Source organism: Balaenoptera ricei, chromosome 16 (assembly GCF_028023285.1).
Source record: "Balaenoptera ricei isolate mBalRic1 chromosome 16, mBalRic1.hap2, whole genome shotgun sequence".
NCBI classification, from domain to species: domain Eukaryota; kingdom Metazoa; phylum Chordata; class Mammalia; order Artiodactyla; family Balaenopteridae; genus Balaenoptera; species Balaenoptera ricei.
The window spans coordinates 51511736-51531627 of NC_082654.1; the positions used below are offsets into that span (position 1 = coordinate 51511736).

The window sequence follows — 19892 nt, forward strand, 5'->3', positions numbered from 1 at the left end:
ATAGGTTATTACAAAATACTGAGTAGAGTTCCCTGTGCTATACACTAGGTCCCTGTTGGTTATCTATTTTATACATAGTAGTGTGTATATGTTAATACCAAACTCCTAATTTATCTCTCTCTCTGCTTTCCCCGTTGGTAACCATAAGTTTGTTTTCTAGGTCTGTGGATCTATTTCTGTTTTGTACATAAGTTCATTTGTATCATTTTTTTTTAGAGTCTACATATAAGCAATATCATATGATATTTGTCTTCCTCTGTCTGACTAACTTCACTTAGTATGATTAACTCTAGGTCCATCCATGTTGCTGCAAATGGCATTATTTAATTCTTTTTTATGGATGAGTAATATTCCATTGTATATGTGTGCCACATCTTTATTTATTCATCTGTCGATGGACACTTAGGTTGCTTCCATGTCCTGGCTATTGTAAATAGAGCTGCAGTGAACATCGTGGTACATGACTCTTTTTGAATTATGGTTTTCTCAGGGTATATGCCCAGTAGTGGGATTGCTGAGTCGTATGGTAGTTCTATTTTTAGTTTTTTAAGGAACCTCCATACTGTTCTCCATAGTGGCTGTATCAATTTACATTCCCACCAACAGTGCAGGAGGGTTCTCTTTTCTCCACACCCTCTCCAGCATTTATTATTTGTAGTCATTTTGATGATGGCCATTCTAACTGGTGTGAGGCGATACCTCATTGTAGTTTTGCTTTGCATTTCTCTGATAATTAGCGATACCAAGCACCTTTTCATGTGCCTTTTGGCCATCTGTATGTCTTCTGCAAAAATCTGTAATTTCAAAAGCTAGGAAGTCTGGGAAGATGTGAGTTGAGGGAATAATGACAAGGTGAGTGAGGAATAGGTTTCAATCCTTGACCAGAGAAAAACAAGCCCTACAAAATATGTTTGGCCTAAAAAGCAAAAAAGACCCTAAGTACAGAAGCATTTTCTGTTTCCAGGTTTAATGGAAATAGAAGCATGTGTAAGTCCAATAGAGGAGAGAAAAGAGCATGGCCCCTGGGGTCAGAGTGGCGCCAGGCTCACGTCCCAGCTCTATCACTTGCTAACAGAGGGATGGAAGGGTACCAGCCAGCCTTGCCTCAACTTCCCTCGCAGAAGTACGTTCATCTCCTCTATGGCTGTGGCTATTGTACATGACAGGACACAAAGACTGTCCCTGACACATGCAAACACACTGCGGAATCACAACAAGTAAGTTCCTCCTTCCCTGTAATTAGCACTGGTCTGCTAATTCAGATGCAGAAATACTACCGCATAGCATGTTAATGGTTTATGACATGCTTATCATTTTAATGTCATGACATCACCCTCCCTAACTCTTTCCTGGGAAGCTAATTTTAAATTTCTCTAGGTTAGGTTATAGGTTTGCTACAAACATCCTCTACATTCTTTTACAGTATTTCCCAAGCTGATAGTTATAGATTTGCTTCCCATATTCTTCTCTCTTTAGGTTTCGGGAGATTAGAGGATGGCATTGAGTCATGCCTGCAGGAAACCAACATTGTTCTTCAAATCTTTGTTGAGTCTTACTGTCCAAAAACACACACACACATATATGTCTTTTGATATATACATGTACGTGCATATATGTGTGTTATACGTATATATACATGCTCACACATATGTAAGTACATACATGTATACATAAAATATATGTATGAGTGTGTGTTAGTTTATACATAGAAAGAGATCAAATAAGTGACTCAAGTTGATGTGAGCCCTGAAACAATAAACCCATATCCATTATATTTGGCTTCTGTGGAAGCTCTTGAGAAATTGGAAACAGTTATATACAAAATGCTGTCCCCTTTGGCACTGACATGTGCTTTGTTAGGAATTTTCTGTTGCAAGGAGCAGAAACACACTCAGAAAAGCTTAAGGAAATAGGAGGTCAATTTATAAGAAGAGAGGAAAGTACAGCCAGACCTCATGGGAGCGTAAACCCTTTAGGCCGACATGATCTTCTATCTCACACTCTTCTTGCTCCAGGGGCCACGCAACTTCTTGTCTCAGTGAAACTGACTTCTTCTGCAAGCTCCCTATTTTCTCGCATGGTTTCTGTATACTCGTCCCCCGGACTTTGACCTGCATGTGATGTGATTCCAGCCATTCCTGGCATCACCTCTGGTCCCAACACCACTTACATTTCAGAACAGAAGTCTAAAGCACTTTGAGTTTCTCAGAGTAAAAATATAATGCAGAAAAAAAGAGGGGTTCTTCTTATATTGGCCCAGGTCCCAACTACTGTGGAGAGGGTTAAGTTCAAGGTCAGGGTGGTGACATATATGCCATGAAAGACGCAGGCTGGAGAGGATTGATTTGCATTTCTGGTAAAGGAGGTAAAAGCACATGGTCCAAACTTTTTGAAAAGAAAAGTTTCAGAAATTTGAGAACAGAGTTTTAAATTTGCTTGGAATCTTTGATCTACATATTCTACTGGTGGGAGTGTCATGTAAGAACCTTATACTGAATTTGGAAACAAATAGTCACAAAAATGTTCAATGAAGCATTAATAGAAGTGGAAAAGAAATTCTCAGTAATAAGGAAATGATCACTTAAATTAGAATCTGCTTCTGATGCATTATTTAACCGTCACAGTGTATAAGCATGATGACCATCCATTGAGTTCGTTAAAAAAAAAAGTAAGATTCAAAATAGTACATACAGAAAAGTCTAAAATACGCTAAGAGTATGCATAAACAAAATATAAAAAACGTTTGCATCTGGTGGCTTTGGTATACAGATCTGCATTTTTCTTCCTTTTTTCTCTAAAGTTTCGTGTTTTACAAATTTTGTATTATGAGTGTGTATTATGTTATACTAAAAATTTATGCTAAGTCCTATAACTGTTTTTAAGAGAACCCTTCTGGCTTCCTCTTCCATTTTGTCTCCTGCATATTTTTGGAAACATAAACCAAGACGTGTGAATGGAGGACACAATGAGCAGAGTTACACTGATAGGGAGTTTAAGAAATAAATCTGGGGTACTCCAATTTGTGGCAAGGAAAATATCCTAAACAGGGCTTGCATTTTGCCAAATTTCAATTAACCTTAGGCGTTTTTGGATATGTTAACACTTTTTTTTTTGTCAGCTAAATGATGATTACTCAGTTTGCATGCCTCCAAACCCTCATTAACTCTTCTACTGAATCCTCACAAATTACAGCATTTGAGAGATGCATTCTGCTACGCAGTCACAAGAAAAATGTCATTGATCACTTGTTTCTTCTCAGGGAAGAAAAAACTTAATTAGAGTTATTGGAGGTCCATCAATATAGTCTAAAATAGCAACCATTCTGACAGAGTTTTTAAGCTGATCTCTGAAAAAAGCTGGTGATTATTTTGCATTATAATGATACCTTCCCTCTTCTTCTTCTGTCCCCGCACACATTACCCTGGAAAGTCAGACTTCTTCATGAATGAATGCCTCTTACCTGCATACCCCATTTGAAAACTCCATGGTCAATAAGGTAACTTTTAATACCACTGGGAAGGAAGAAACATCAACATAGTACTGTCACAGGCCAAAGAGGACTGTTGTCCCCCTCTGAAGCATACATAGCACCTATGCCACTGTAATTTGCAAAATTATATTTTAATTTATATGTCCATGTGTTCATTCATTTACTCAGCAAGCATTTGTAGAAAAGCCTAGAACAGCTATGGCTAACACCTAAAAAAAAACTGTTAGAAGAACTATTAGAAGAATATAAAGTACATCTTGCACATTTGGCCAGGTAGTCTCTAGGTGCTGGGAGTATCGTAGTTAACAAGGTAAGATCCCTGCCCTCATGGAACTTACATTTCAGTGGAGGAGATAACAATAAAGTAGTAAATAGTATATGATATATATATACATGTGCATGATATTTTTATCTATCCATATCATAATGTATACATATACATACATAATTGACATAGCATGTATATGTGTGCTTCTATTGGACCACACACCATGGAGATTGTGTGCTGCTAGAATGGGTTTGGGATTCACAGAGACTTGAGTTTAAACCCCTGGCTCAGTTATGTATTAACTTCATGGACTTCAGCAAGTGACTTAACCTCTCTGAAGAACCAACTTAAAAATGGGCAAAACACTTGAAAAAGATCTCACCAAAGAAGACATACAGATGGTAAATAAGCATTTGAAAAGCTGTTGAACATCATATGTCATTAGGGAATTGTAAATTAAGACAACAGTGAGATACCACAACATACCTGTCAGAATGGCCAGTCTCCAAAACACTGACAACACGGAACGCTGGCGAGGATGTGGAGCAACAGGAACTCTCACTCTTTGCTGGTGGGAATGCAAAATGGTACAGCCATGTTGGAAGACAGTTTTGCAGTTTCTTGAAAAACTAAACATACTCTTACCATTAACATGCAACGATCATGCTCCTTGGTATTTATATAACACAAAGGAGTTAAAATTTATACCCACTTAAAATCTGCACGTGAATTTTATAGAGCTGTATTTATAACTGCCAAATCTTAGAAACAACCAAGATGTCCTTCAGTAGGTGAATGAATAAACTGTGGTGCATCCAGACAAGGGAATTTTTTTCAGTGCTGAAAAAATGAGCTATCAAACCACCAAAAATATGGATGAACTTTAAATGCATATTGCTAAGTCAAAGAAGCCAGTCTGAAAAGGCTACATACTGCATGGTTCCAACTATGTGACACTCTGGAAAAGGCAAAACTATAGAGACAGTAAAAAGATCAGTGGTTGCCAGGGCCTGGGGGAAAGGAGAGATGAATATGCAGATCACAGAGGATTTCTAGGGCAGTGAAATGCTTCTATATGATACTACAATGGTGGATATATGTCATCATGTATTAGTCAAAACCCAACACCAAGAGTCAACTCTAAACTATGGACTTTGGGCAATTATGATGTATCAGTGCAGGTTCATTGGTTGTAACAAATGTGCCACTCTGGTGCAAGATGTTGATAGAAGGGACAGTTCTGCAGGGGCAGGGAGTATATGGGAACTCTCTGTAACTTCCTTTCAATTTTTTTAGAGTGAAACTGAGACCACTCTAAAAAATAACGTCTTTTAAAAAATGAACAATTATTTACCTCTCATACTAATAATGCAAAATAGCCAATATTTATTTGATGTTTGCCGTGTACCAAGTCCACCTATTTCTTTTTTCATATGAAAAAAAAAAAGATTCAGAGTGGTTAAATCACTTGCTTAAAGCCATGAAGCTAGTACTGAATGGATCCAGGTTTTAAACTCTAGGCTATGTGACTCCCAAACCTCTTTTAAGAGTGCACCATCTCCATGGTGTGTGGCCCGATAGAAGCATATTCACACCAAGAGTAATTACAAGCTTGAAGCAGGAAAGTGACAGACAACACTCAGCGCAGCATTCTCAGGATCTGAGGCCAGGCAGGATCTGCAATGGCAGGCTGGGGGCCTACAAGGCAGAAATACAACCCTCACCTGAGCATTTATGCTATATGATGGACCTGCCAGGTATTCTTTTATCACTATTCAATAATAATAACAATAATCTACAAGGAAGGTATTATGTATTCATTTAAGAGACCAGGGAACTGAGGCTCAGAATGTTGAAGTACTTCCCTAAAGGCTGAAGAGTTGGCTGTAGTAACGCTTGCCTTTGTCCATTCCAAATACTATCTTTCATTTGCTGGTGCTGAAATATTATTTGTACTTCATCAGTTCAAACAGATTACCAGACACTTATCGAAGGTACCAAAGGACCGAAGACATTGTTGAAGGACACTGGAGCCACAGTGTCACAAAATGAAACAGACAAGCCAAAGGAGCAGAATTCTCAGGTAGCACAGAATCTCCAGTGCTTAAGGGTCTAAGCAGTGTTTGTTTTTCTGATCCCCCATCTGCTCTGCTGGATTAGGGACCCTTGGGCACCTCATGGGGTAGATCACTCAAGTTTTCACTAAGACTCCAAACTGCTCATTCCCTTTCTCATTTCATTTCATCCATGGGTCATGGATTCTCTCAAATGAGAAAATTAATTGTAATTATTATTTTTAAGAATGTGCATCTTGGCTACTCTTTTTATTCATCTTGAAAACTAGAGAGCCTCTCTGAAAGAGTGACATGTCAATGAATAGGAAAATGGGAGGGAGTGTTTCAGCTTTTAAACTGTTCTTGAAAAACAATGCAAGCCATCTACTGAAAGAGGCTTTAGTCTGGAAAACCAGGTGGTCAGTATCACCTCAAGAGATGTGACAAAGAGGATTTAGTAAAAGGTTAAGGAGAAGCAGGCTTCTTTGATTTCCGTGATAATGACTAACAGCGTACTTCACATTATTCAGGAAGACTCACAAGTGCTTCGTCGATTTTTTGTAACCTGTGCACAAGTCCTTGTAGGTGGGAAGGACTTTTCAAGAACACTCTCAACACGGATACTCTTTGTTTCCATCTTTTAGTATTTATGATATTGAGATTTCTGATACTCACTACTTTTATAATCAGTATATCTGGTATTCTGATTTACATTTTGGAGGATTCCTCTATTCAATATATATATTTATTTATTTTAAATTTGTATTGGAGTATAGTTGATATACAATGTTGTGTTAGTTTCAGGTGTACAGCAAAGTGAATCAGTTATACATACATACATACATATACACATATGTGTATATGTATAACTGTTTTAGATTCTTTTTTAGATTCTTTCCCCATATGGGTCATTACAGAGTATTGAGTAGAGTTCCCTGTGCTATACAAGAGGTCCTTATTAGTTATCTATTTTATATATAGAAGTGTGTATATGTCAATCCCAATCTCCCAATTTACCCCTCCCCCTCTTTCCTCCCTGGTAACTATAAGTTTGTTTTCTACATCTGTGACTCTATTTCTGTTTTGTAAATAAGGTCATTTACCATTGTTTTAGATTCCACATATAAGCGATATCATATGATACTTGTCTTTCTCTGACTGACTTACTTCACTCGGTATGACAATCTCTAGGTCCATCCATGTTGCTGCAAATAGCCTTATTTCATTCTTTTTTATGGCTGAGTAATATTCCATTCTGTGTGTGTGTGTGTGTGTGTGTGTGTGTGTGTGTGTGTGTGTGTGTATATATATACACACACACACACACACACACAACACATCTTCTTTATTCATTCATCTGTCAATGGACATTAAAGTTGCTTCCATGTCTTGGCTCTTGTAAATAGTTGCTGACATGAACATTGGGGTTCATATATCTTTTCGTATTATGGTTTTCTCTGGATATATGCCTAAGAGTAGGATTGCTGGATCATATGGTAGTTCTATATTTAGCTCTCAATATTTTTAATAATCAGTGTTTCTCTTGGGATTTCTAGTTTGGGAACTCACTTATTTTTTTTGTTATTTTCTGTTTTTAAAGTCTCTGCCTCTTAGTGTCACATTCGTACCTTACCTTTGGGGTCCCCCAGGTTACTAGCTTAGATGTATCACCTTTGTGGGAATGTTTCTTTCTCAGAAGTCCTAGAAACATCTACAAAATGGGAAAAATGTGAGTCTCACTAACATTCTTAGTATTTGGTATTGAAAAAAAGTATCGATAGATGAAATATAACTTCAAACATATTGCCCATGTTAAGGGTAAAATTCTCACTATGTTTCTATTCTCCTTGCTTGACTACTGTGATAGAAGAAGAAAGCAAATATCCTGGTAACCAGCACCGCTCAGCTTCACAGTGGAGCCTCCTTCTGTCCCCAGGACAACATGCATTCCTGAGGAGTCCTTTTTCGAATATGGGTCACCAAAGACTAAGGGTCTTCTCGTAACGTTGCCAAGTTGTACTGTAGAGGGCAGTATTTTGAATTTACTGTTTTTGTCATCTTTATTTTAATATGGGTATGGTGCTGGTGGTCTATGACATAGCACAGATGTGGATATCCCTGCTCGCTCTCTGACCTTGCTTATAGATCAGTAGGCTGACCTGTGGTTCACTTAGAAGAACTTGAGACTTTCTTAAGCATCAGAGTGGCAATTTTATATGCAGCACAGACCATACAACCATGTAGCAGAATACAACTGCATCCACATTCTCCATTGTCCAATAACTGTGCTGTCCAATAACTACATACTGTAGTGGGCCACATTTTTATTTTTTAAATGGAATGTTCAAGGTAATATTGTCCTTTCGATGGCTTCCATCTTTCTTGATTTTTCATTACTCTTCTAAGATAAGGAATTTAGCAGTTTCTCTCTTTTGGGTTGATTTTGGGGTACCCCAAAATTGTCTCTATTCAAAATTATAGACAATCTTGCTTAGCTCCTGTTCTATAGCTATGGGACTAGGTCTTTACTAACTGCTTGACCTATTCCCACCTGGACATGACAACTGAGTTTGCATTTTCTTTTCATGAATATGACAAAATAAAAAATTACAATTCAAAATACATAATCACCTGAGATTAATTTTATCACTATTGATGACAAAATGGGTATCTATTTCCAAAGCCTAACCCTCTAGGCATCAATCATGGAGTAGGCCATAGCCACTGTTCAGCACGTTGTCTGGGCTGCCAGAGCACTCTTTCTCTTGCGCTCACATGGTCATGGGTCCAACTAATTTAAAGAGCACAGCTAGGGCTTCCCTGGTGGTGCAGTGGTTGAGAACTTGCCTGCTAATGCAGGGGACACGGGTTCGAGCCCTGGTCCGGGAAGATCCCACATGTCGCAGAGCAACTAAGCCCGTGTGCCACAACTACTGAGCCTGCGCGTCTGAAGCTTGTGCTCCGCAACAAGAGAGGCTGCGACAGTGAGAGGCCCACGCACTGCGATGAAGAGTGGCCCCCACTTGCCACAACTAGAGAAAGCCCTCGCACAGAAGCGAAGACCCAACACAGCCATAAATAAATAAATAAATAAATAAATAAATAAATAAATAAATAAATAGCGAGCACAGCTAAAGCAAGGCAATCAGAAGCTAGTTTTTGCTGAGGATGTGAGCATGGAAAGCTAGAGTTCCTGATCCCAGAGCCACAAACATTTCACTTTCTGTGGTCAGTTACTCAGTGCCTGCAAAACTCAGGGCTGACCCTCAGTATAGACCCAAACACTTTTCCATTGATCAGGGTGTGTGTGTGTGTGTGTGTGTGTGTGTGTGTGTGTGTGTGTCTGTGTTGAAGGGGAGACAGGAAGGTCAACTCATTTTCTCTTTCAATGACTTTCAGGTAAAGAGCCAGGGATGAAGTGAGGTATTAGCAGTTTTTCATTCAGCTTATGAGGTCTGATAGACATTCACCCTGGTTAGCATAGTGAAAAATATGCCTTCCCTGGGAAATGATGCCTTGCTGTATTACCCCCATAATAGGGAAAATGTTTTGCTGTTCTTTATCTTTTACTGAATCATCTTCCCATTTGCTCTTTGGATTCCAACTTCAGGCGATGTATCAATACCATCCTATTAATTTAGAAAGAAAAATGCCAAGTTTTATACATTACTTAGGTAAGTAGGGATGAGTTTGTTAAAGTGTTGATAAATGACTACAGCAACTGGGCTCAAATTGTCAAAATTTCCCCAAATTTCATTTGATTCCCAAAGTTTTTAAAGTAAAAGAATTATTATGATTTCTAAGAATTAACATCTCAGTTATGATTCATTCCTATAGCCAATACATCTTCTGAAGTTTGAATACACGTATACAAGAGTGCTCAGATGTCTAGAAATGGCAAGGCTTTAACACTGTAACACTTGATGCTTTGAGTGCTTTAAATTTGATGAATTACAAAATAAATCACCTGTTTTTGTGAAATCATTCAAATTTGGATGATGTAAACATGGAGCTAAATATTCTTTCCAATTACCTTTAAGAAACAGCCATTGCTTTAAGGATTGTGTAGGATGTAGACTGCACTTGGTAAAACAGCAATTCCTGATGAGTGAATTTTTTGAAGCAGCAAAGAAATTTCTCTTCCAAATCTGTTAAACTGATATACAAATGGTAAATAAGCACTTGAAAAGATGTTCCACATCATATTTCACGAGGGAAATTCCAATTAAAACAACAAGATATCACTATACCCTTGTTAGGATGACCCAAATCCAAAATACTGACAACAAATGCTGGTGAGGGTGTGGAACAAGAGAAACTCTCATCCATTGCTGCTGGGAATGCAAAATGGTACAGCCACATTGGAAGACAGTTTGGCAGTGTCTTACAAAACTAAACATACTCTTACTGTATGATCTAGCAATTGTACTCCTTGGTATTTACTCAAAGAAGGTGAAAATCTATGTCCACACAAAAACTTGCACATGGATATCTATAGCAGCTTTATTCTTATTTACCAAAACTTAGAAGCAACCAAGATGTCCTTCAGTTTAAGTGAATGGATAAACTGTGGTATACCCACAATGGAATATTATTCAGTGCTTAAAAAAAAATAAGCTATTAAGCCACAAAAACTATGGATGAGTCTTAAATGCATATTTCTAAGTGAAAGAAGCCAATCTGAAAAGGCTACTTACTATATGATTCCAACCATATGACATTCCGGAAAAGGCAAAACTATAGAGATAGTAAAAATATCAGTGTTTGCCAGGGGTGTGGGGAGGGAGGGATGAATATACAAAGCACAGAGGATTTTTAGGGAAGTGAAACTCTTCTTTATGATACCATAAGGATGTATATATATCATTATACTTTGGTCCAAACCCATAAAATGTACACCATGTGTGACCTATAAACTATGGACTTCGGGTGATAATGATGTGTCAATCTAGACTCAATAATTGTAACAAATGTATCACTTTGGTGGGAGATATTGATAGATAATGGGGGAGGCTATGCATGTGTGGGGTAGGAGGTATGTGGGAAATTTCTATACCTTCCCCTCAATTTTGCTGTGAACCTAAAACTGCTCTAAAAAATAGTTTTATAAAACAACTCTGTATGCTGATCCTTTGGTATAGTATTTGGAGAGAGAATTGCCCTCCTCACTCCCCACATTCCTAAGCATGTTTGCATCCAGTGGATATAATCAAACCTTGGTAGAGAGGCAAGTTAAATATAAGCTGTTTGTCCCCTTAACTCATCCTATTTCTCTCCTTTGGTCATACCTATGTCACTCTACCCTCATTTCTCTGCAGAAAACTCAATTTTTAAAAAAGAGAATAAATCAATATACCTCAAAGATGATGTATTTTCTCTTTAATTCAGTCATTTGACAAACTTATATTGTGTCTATAATATGTGCCACACTCTTTACTATGCTTTTAGGGGGATCCTATGTAGAATACCATCATCACTCCTCTCAAAGAGGGTAAAAAAGAGGAATATTAGATGAGGAGAATTTGGAAATAAAACGCAAAAGCAATAGAGAAGATTTTAAAAGCCCAACATTTGTTTTTTGAAAAGATTAACAAGATAGATCTCGGGCAAGACTAAACAAGAAAAATCAGAAAGTACAAATAAATACCAAGTGAAAGGGGGTGATAAATTAGACACATTAGAAATTTAAGCATATTAAAGCAACAATTAGAGAAGCAAAAACCAGATAGCATGCATAAGACAAGCTGTTCAAACTCATTAGTAATATGAATAATGCAAATTAAAACAACAATGGACTATCTCTTTAAACCGTGTAGATTAGAAAATTAGAAAGCTGGATGGTGCCAAGTATTCACAGGGATTAAGAACTCTGGGAGTAAGAACCTTGATTCACTGTGAGTGCGAGTAGACTAGGGCTACCAACCAGGAGAGTAAGCTGGCAGTACCAAGATCCAGCATTTATGCCCCTGGTTTTACATGCCGTGAGAGTTAATTTTATGTGTCAACTTGACTGGGTTATGGGATGCCCAGATATTTGTCAAACATTCTGGCTGTGTTTGTAAGGGTATTTGTGGATGAGATTAACATTTAAATTGATATACTGAATAAAGGAGATTACCCTCCATAATGTGAGTGAGTGGCCCTCATCCAATCAGATGAAGGCCTGAATAGAACAAAAAAAACCTAACCCTTTCCTGGGGTAAGAGAGAATTTTTCTTGTCTGTTGGCCTTCAAACTGGAACATCAGCTTTTTTCTGCCTTTGGACTAGAATTGAACATCAACTCATCCTGGGTCTCAAGCCTGAAGCTTTTCAGTCTGGAACTACACCATTAGCTCTCCTGGGCTTCCAGTTTGTGATTCACCCTGCAGATTTTGGGACTTTTCAGCCTCCATAATCATGCCAACCAATTCATTATAATAAATTTTTTTAAATTAATTAATTAATTTTATTTTTGGCTGTGTTGGGTCTTCGTTTCTGTGCGAAGGCTTTCTCTAGTTGCGGCAAGCGGGGGCCACTCTTCATCACGGTGCGCGGGCCTCTCACTGTCGCGGCCTCTCCCGTTCCGGAGCACAGGCTCCAGACGCGCAGGCTCAGTAGTTGTGGCTCACGGGCTTAGTTGCTCCGCGGCATGTGGGATCTTCCCAGACCAGGGCTTAAACCCGTGTCCCCTGCATTGGCAGGCAGATTCTCAACCACTGCGCCACCAGGGAAGCCCATAAATTTCTTTTTAAAAAAATTTTTTTTAAGGCTTTTTTTTTAACATTTATTTATTTTTGCCTGTGCCACGTGTTAGTTGAAGTACGCGGGATCTTCGTGGAGGCATGTGGGATCTTTGGTTGTGATGCGTGGGCTTCTCTCTAGTTGTGGCATGCGGGCTCCAGGGCATGCGGGCTCTCTAGTTGAGGTGTGTGAGCTCAGTAGTTGTGGCCCACGGGCTTAGTTGCCCTGCGGCATGTGGGATCTTAGTCTCCTGACCGGGAATCGAACCCACGTCCCCTGCATTGGAAGGCTGATTCTTTACCACTGGACCGCCACGGAAGTCCCAATAAATTTCTTGATATATTAATACATACACACACACACACACACACACACACACACACACAAACACACTCTATTGGATCTGTTTTTCAGGAAACCTTGACTAATACACACGCCAAAGTCTTTATCTACCAGTCCGTAAGAGGACATAGATAAGGGTGCTCCGTTTATTTGTAGACGTAGAGAGTGGCTAGGTAAAATGTGGCGTGATTCACACCATGGAGGGCTATACATTAGTCAGAAGAAATGAACCAAATAGAGCTGAAACGGATGGATAATGAAGACAGAGTGCTTAATGAAAAGTTAGAAACAGAATTAGATATATTACACAATATCATTAGTGTAAGTTGAAAATGCAGGTGTGTAAAACAATAGTATACATTTTGTAAAACGAATGCCTATTTAGCAAGGATACAGTTTTATATAGCAATGGAAAGATATATGGTAAATATATTAGAATTTTGCCTAATGCGGGTGAGAGAAATGAGAGCAGACTGTGTGGAAATAAGAGGAAATGATTACATAATTAAATTAATAAACAAATAAGAGGAGAGCTTTACATAGGCCAGCAGAAATAATATACCAAGAACTAAATAGTATGATTAACTTAACTCTGTACTTTAAAGGGAATAAGGAAAATCTGATATCATCTAATATCTAATTAGATTATTTTAGACAATTAAAAAAAAAAATCAAGCATTCCAGGGTGAGAGATTCACAAATTCTTAGCATTGGAGGGGTCCCTTGAGGTCACTGGCCCAATGTACCTCATGATACTGAATATCCTCTCAGACCTCACTAGGAAGTGTGTGTGCAGCTTGAGACAGAGCACTTGGGTGGTGAAGAGCTCAGAGTCGCCTACAGCAGAGACAATGCTGTCTTCGGGTAACTGTGACAGTTAGAAGGATCTCCTTCAAAATGTGATTGAAAATCTGTCTCCTCAACATTCCTGGCTGGCTCTAGGCCTTGGTTCCCTTTTTCCTGATTTCCTTTGCCTCGTTATAGTCTCAACATAACACCATAGATGTGAACATTTTTCTCTGTATTTAAATCTTCATTGTCATGATGCTAACTGCCTTAGGAATGCTTGGATAAAGGATCTTCCTTCAATCTCCCAACCTCACTCTACAACACAAAAACATATTTCTACAGCTTACAAAAGCCCTGTGAGGCATAGAATTACCTTTATTTCTTTCTTAATTGGACTGGAAGTGTAATTAAGAACCTCACAGACGAATACAATTAGGTGTCACCATAGAAATAATTGTTAGATAAAATATAAAAGTCCAATCTTAAATTTGTAACCATGATCTATTAAATATCTTTTTTTGTTCTGAAGGGTCATGGTATCTAGTCAGGGCTGAAACATCAAATAGAAATGAAGTTGAATGAATATTCAGAACTAGGTCAGCAAATCTGAGATTCAGTCCATCAGAGAAGTTATTGCATTCTCTATCATTGGTGTCCATTCATTTAAAAGGAAGGATGACACAGCCTTGCTCCTATAAAGAGTCCGTTTACATAAAATATCATGCGCTAACTCAAGAGAAAAATACCAGATAGCTCCAATTCCTTAAAACGTCATTATGCAATGACAGGTTGGGTGTTTCAAACTAATTCTTTCACTAACAACAAATTAAAAGGCTGGGAACATGTAGAAAGATTTGTCTTAATGATATCAAAGACCAAACAAGATATTGAAGGTTATTGGACCAAGTCACTGGCTGAAAATAGGAGCAGAAAGTGTAGAACAGAATGCCCTGCATGGACATCTTCCTAGGAGTCAGGAGGAGGCGGAGCTCTGTGAGCAGATGGGAGGCAGGGCAGCGTTGAGCCAGGGCACTACACGGCAGGGACCAGAGAGACTCTGCTCTTGTCACGTGCACACACGCTGAAATCCTGTCCCCTCCCCCGTCCGTGCTTCCCTGACAAACAGCTGAGAGGTGAGTGGAGCTTTTGGTTGACACTTGGGGTTGACAGGATGGGAGCTCAGATCCACCAAAGGCAGAAGCCAAGAGTAACACCTCATACAACAGAGGTTCTTAATCTTTTGTTTTTTCCTCACGGACCCCTTTTCACAGTCTGAAGAAGCTTATACACCCCTTCTCAGAACAATTTTTTTTAATGCATTGTAATGAAATACTTAGGATTACAAAGAAACCAGTTATATGGAAAAGCAGTTATCAAAGTGTGTTTTGAAGGAAAATTTATTCTTTTTAGTGTGTAATTCTATGATTTTTGACAAATGCATATATTCCAGTAACTACAGTGACAAACAAGATATAAAACAGTTCTATCACCTCAAAAAATTCCCCATGTCTCTTTGTTGTCAACCCCTCCACTAAACCCCTGCCTGGCAACCACTGGTTTGTTTTCTCCCTGAATAATTTGTCTTTTCTACAATGTCATATAAATGGAATCCTATAGCATGTAGTCTTCCGAGTTAGATTTCCTTCACTCAGTATAATGCATTCGAGATCTATCTAAGTTATGTATATCAATAATTCACTCCTTTTTATTCCTGCATAGTAGTCCACGGTATTTATGTACCATAATTTGTTTATCCAGTCACCCCGTGAAGGACATTTTGTTTTTTCAGACTTTTTATGATTAGGAAAAAAGATGCTGTAAACACTAAGTACAGGTTTTATGTGTGTGTGAACGTATGTTTTCACTTCTCTTGGATAAATAAGAAGTGTTGGGTCTACCTGTTTTATCGAAAACCCAAAGTTTTAGAGTATATAGAAGAAATGCAGAACTCTTTCTTTCAAATCCTTAACACGTGCTGCCTTAAAAGGTGAAACTATTTCATTCCTTGGAGGATTTTCTATGCGTTTCAATCAATGGGAGGAGACGTTTATAAATTAGCAAAGTCACTGTTTGCTGATAATGGCTTTTTTCTTAATAATTTCATGAGCATTTAAAGAAAGTTTCTTGATTTTCATGATGAAGGATAAACTTTTCCCTTGTTTACCTGTTGATTCACCTTGTAAACATTTTCCCATTTGAACAGTGTGATTATCTTATTGCGGGTGAGGTCTCACTGGGCTCTAACTGGTTTATTGTGCCATGTCTGGCAGAATTGAAGCTCAAGGTCTTATCCAGGCTAAGGGGTTAGCCACCCTGTCTTGAAAGTGTTTCCTTGGAGCAGTGGCAAAAGTAAAGGCAGCCTAATGTGTGTGTTGGGCGGGGGTGGGGGGAGGTGGATTCCAGACCTGCATTAGAGAACCTGTATTAGTTCCAGCTCTGTCACCAACTAATTACATGAACTGACCAAGCACTTTGTCTCCATGGGCATCAGTTTCAAGGCTCAACCCTGAGGTGAGTAAGGTGCTTAGGACACAAAAATCCAGGAGGCAGTCCCTCTCGGGGCAGGCCTTGTACCTGTAAGATCCTGTGAGCAAGTGCCCTTCAAATTTTGCACCCTAGTTGCCTCACTCCCCCAATCCCAGTCCAGGCATAGATGGTAATTTCTAGGAAAATTACATATTCATTTACCCTTTGACCCAGCAATTCCACTTCTAGGAATTGATTACCAAAATGCACAGACAAAAATATAAAAAGTTATACGTTCTCAGCATTCTTTGCAGGAATATTTGAAATATCAACAGACTAGAAACAATGCAGGCGACCAACAGTCTCCAGATAGGAGAATGGATGAATAAACTGTAGTATTCCACAGTGGAGTACTAAGCAGCTGTGAAAAGTAATGAGGAATATCTCTATACCTTATTGATAATTTGGGGAGTTCTCTAGAATATCTTACTGCCTAAGAATAAAGGGGAGAAGAGTGTATAGCTTGCTATCACTTATACAAGAAAATTGAGAATACCAAATTGTGCGTGTGTGTGTGTGTGAGCTTAAATATCGTTGGGGGATGAAGCAGAAATATTCAAGGAGGGACAGAGTTAGAAACTAGACATGTACTTTTTTTTTTAAGATTAATTTTGGAATCAGATACTTGAAAAATTGATGAACCGGTTTGCAAGGCGGAAATAGAGACACAGATGTAGAGAGCAAACACACGGACACCAAGGGGGGAAAGGGGGGATGGTGGGATGAATTGGGAGATTGGAATTGACATATATACACTAGTATGTATAAAATAGTTAAGTAATGAGAACCTGCTGTATAGCACAGGGAACTCACCTTCACTTCGCTGTACAGTAGAAACTAACACAACATTGTAAAACAACTATACCCCAATTAAAAAAAAAAAAAGAGAGAAGTGATATGGTAAAATGAATTAAATATTTGTCTATTTGGTGGCTAATCATTCAGGGTGGAACTGTTACAACTGACTCAAAAACGCCAATCATTTTACTCTAATATCCTAGTGGGATATATTCTCAAAGAGAAAAACTTCAACAAAAAAAATCTCAATTTTTTTTACAGTAAACATATTGTTGCTGTTATTTATTTGTATTTGTTTGTGAGACTATTGAGTATGTGTATTTTGGGATTCATTGAATGAATAATTATATGATATTCTAATTCAATTATCCCTGTGTCCTGGAGTACTGAGATTCAAACTATAATTTCTATATCTATTACACAAAATAGATATATAAGATAGATGTGCAGATAGAAATAAATATACATGCACATACACACAAGTATATACATAGATGACCTATATAAATACATACATATGTGTCTATGTGTATTTTCTAGCTCTGTTCCCTGAAAATGCCTTGAAAACATAACAAACCAAATAGCAAGGAACACTCACGGCTCACAGATTATAGTCTTGAAATGCCATTTCGTACCCAAAGTAGCCAGAGCTCCTTTAAGAATGACTGCCCCTAGACACGGGTTCGAGCCCTGGTCTGGGAAGATCCCACGTGCCGCGGAGCAACTAGGTCCCTGCGCCACAACTACTGAGCCTGCGCGTCTGGAGCCTGTGCTCCGCAACAAGAGAGGCCGCGATAGTGAGGCCCGCGCACCGTGATGAAGAGTGGCCCCCGCTTGCCGCAACTAAAGAAAGCCCTCGCACAGAAACGAAGACCCAACACAGCCAAAAATAAATAAATAAATAAATAACACCCCCCCCCCCAAAAAAAAAAGAATGACTGCCCCTAAGTCTGGGGCAGTGTAAGATGATCATGGAATATCTTTTTATACTGGATAACAAGAACTCTATCAACTGGGAGGGTCATATCTAAACAAATTTGAAGTCAACCCGAGTAAGTTGTTATTGGCAAAAGTAGTACAATCTGAGCATCACTAGCACTAATTTCTGCTATGAATTTAAACACATAAAATTTGTATAAAACTGTAAGCTGCAATATGATACTGAAAAAAAAATAACCTTGGTGACCACTGGAAACTTGAAAATAAAGGAAAAGTATTCAGCATGTTATCATGTCTTCCCATACTATTAGGCCACCAAAAAGTAGATGAGGCCGTTTCTCTTTACAGAAGTATTCTAGCTAATGCATAAGGAAGAAATGAAAGAATTAGAACACCATCACTGTGTAACACATAGTGAATTCATATATCGAAGCACTGGTCATTAACTACTGCTAACATCACAAAAAGTGGCAAACAAATATTCCATATACCCTGATGAAATACACAAATCTATATGCAAACTACCCTTGTCCTCACTCAGATCAATCCTGAACCTGATCAAGCCTTCCAGATTCAATTTAGCAAAATATGAAAGACAGAACAATATGTTGAACAACATATTATGTTAAATAACAGATGCTAAAGAACAACCTCAGGGCTGTAATCAGCAAAATACAGCTTGTACGAAGCTCTACACGATAAATGATCCTGTTTCTTCAACAAGTACATTGTAAGGGGGATGGAGAAAGATGGAAAGGAACTTAAAATATGGAACTTAGTTGAATACTGAGTCAAAGAAACTTTAAAAATGATATTTATGAGACAACTGGAAACTTGAACATTGTCTTATTTTTTGCCTTGTGGTCATGGTTGCTTGACTCTATACATTTATCAATACTCATGGAGCTGTACACCAAATAGAGTAAATTTTTCTATATGTAAATTTTAAAGAATTCTAAACAAAAAGTAGCAAACCAAATCCAGAAATATAAAAAGTATAGTACATCATGCCCAAATTAAGTTTACCCCTTGAATACAAGCTTAAACATTAGAAAAATCAAACAATTTAATGTAGACGTTAACAACTTAATAGAGGGAAGAAAAACATGATCACCTCAATAATGTTTGATGGAATTTAACATTCATTTTCAAAACTCTTACTGAAATGTGAATAGGACTTCCTTAATTTGACAAGGAAATCCACGAAACGCATAACAAACATCCCATTTAGTGATGAAATGTTGAAAGCTTTCCTTTGAAATCTAGAGCAAGACAAGGATACTATCACAGACTGGGTTCTCTTGAGAGCAGACACTGAGATTAAAGCATAACCAGTATCTGAAACATAAAACAGGATAAAATGGAAATAACAGGAATTTAGGTACTTAATGAGGTTTAATGAAACTTCTGCTCCAATTCTACATATTGTCTACTGAATCATGATACAAATCTTATTTCTTGTTGCGGTTCACATCACAAAAGTATGAGGAACACCACACAGAATAGAGTCCAAACAGCTTTGTAAGTTACAGGAGGCTTTCCTTAACCCTGATTTTGCCTACCCTCTACCTGCCTCGATCCTCCTCTTCCACACTTCTTTTACCTTTCTTTTTAGCATTATTTAACAACTTGCAGTTTTTTACAATGCACTGTATAATTTCAGGTCCTGTGTGTTTGCAAACGAGAATCCTTCCCTAACTCACCCACCTAGTGCATTTCTACAGGTTGTTTAATGCCCAGCTCTAGTGCGTTCCCTGCAAAGGTGATGCACTGCCACCTCTCTGCCCCCTTGAATATACTTCCACTATAGTACTTAGTATATTTCCATTATTTGTGACAAGCTTCTTTATCTCTGCACAGGGTGCTTTTTGAAGGCAGGTATTATGCCTGCCTCAATTACCTTTTTAATTGAGATAGCAGACATTTTAGGAAAGTCAAGAAGTGAGGAAGGGAGAGAAGGAACG

The 19892-nt window shown here is 38.3% G+C and overlaps 1 long non-coding RNA gene across 1 annotated transcript in view; it reads right to left on the bottom strand.

Moving 5' to 3' along the window:
• Positions 1-4253: 4253 nt before the first annotated feature.
• Positions 4254-19892, bottom strand: part of LOC132350376 (uncharacterized) — a 47066-nt gene continuing 31427 nt past the window's right edge. The window contains exon 3 of the long non-coding RNA XR_009497906.1: positions 4254-4326. This is a non-coding gene — a long non-coding RNA (uncharacterized LOC132350376). The remainder of the gene's footprint in view (positions 4327-19892) is intronic.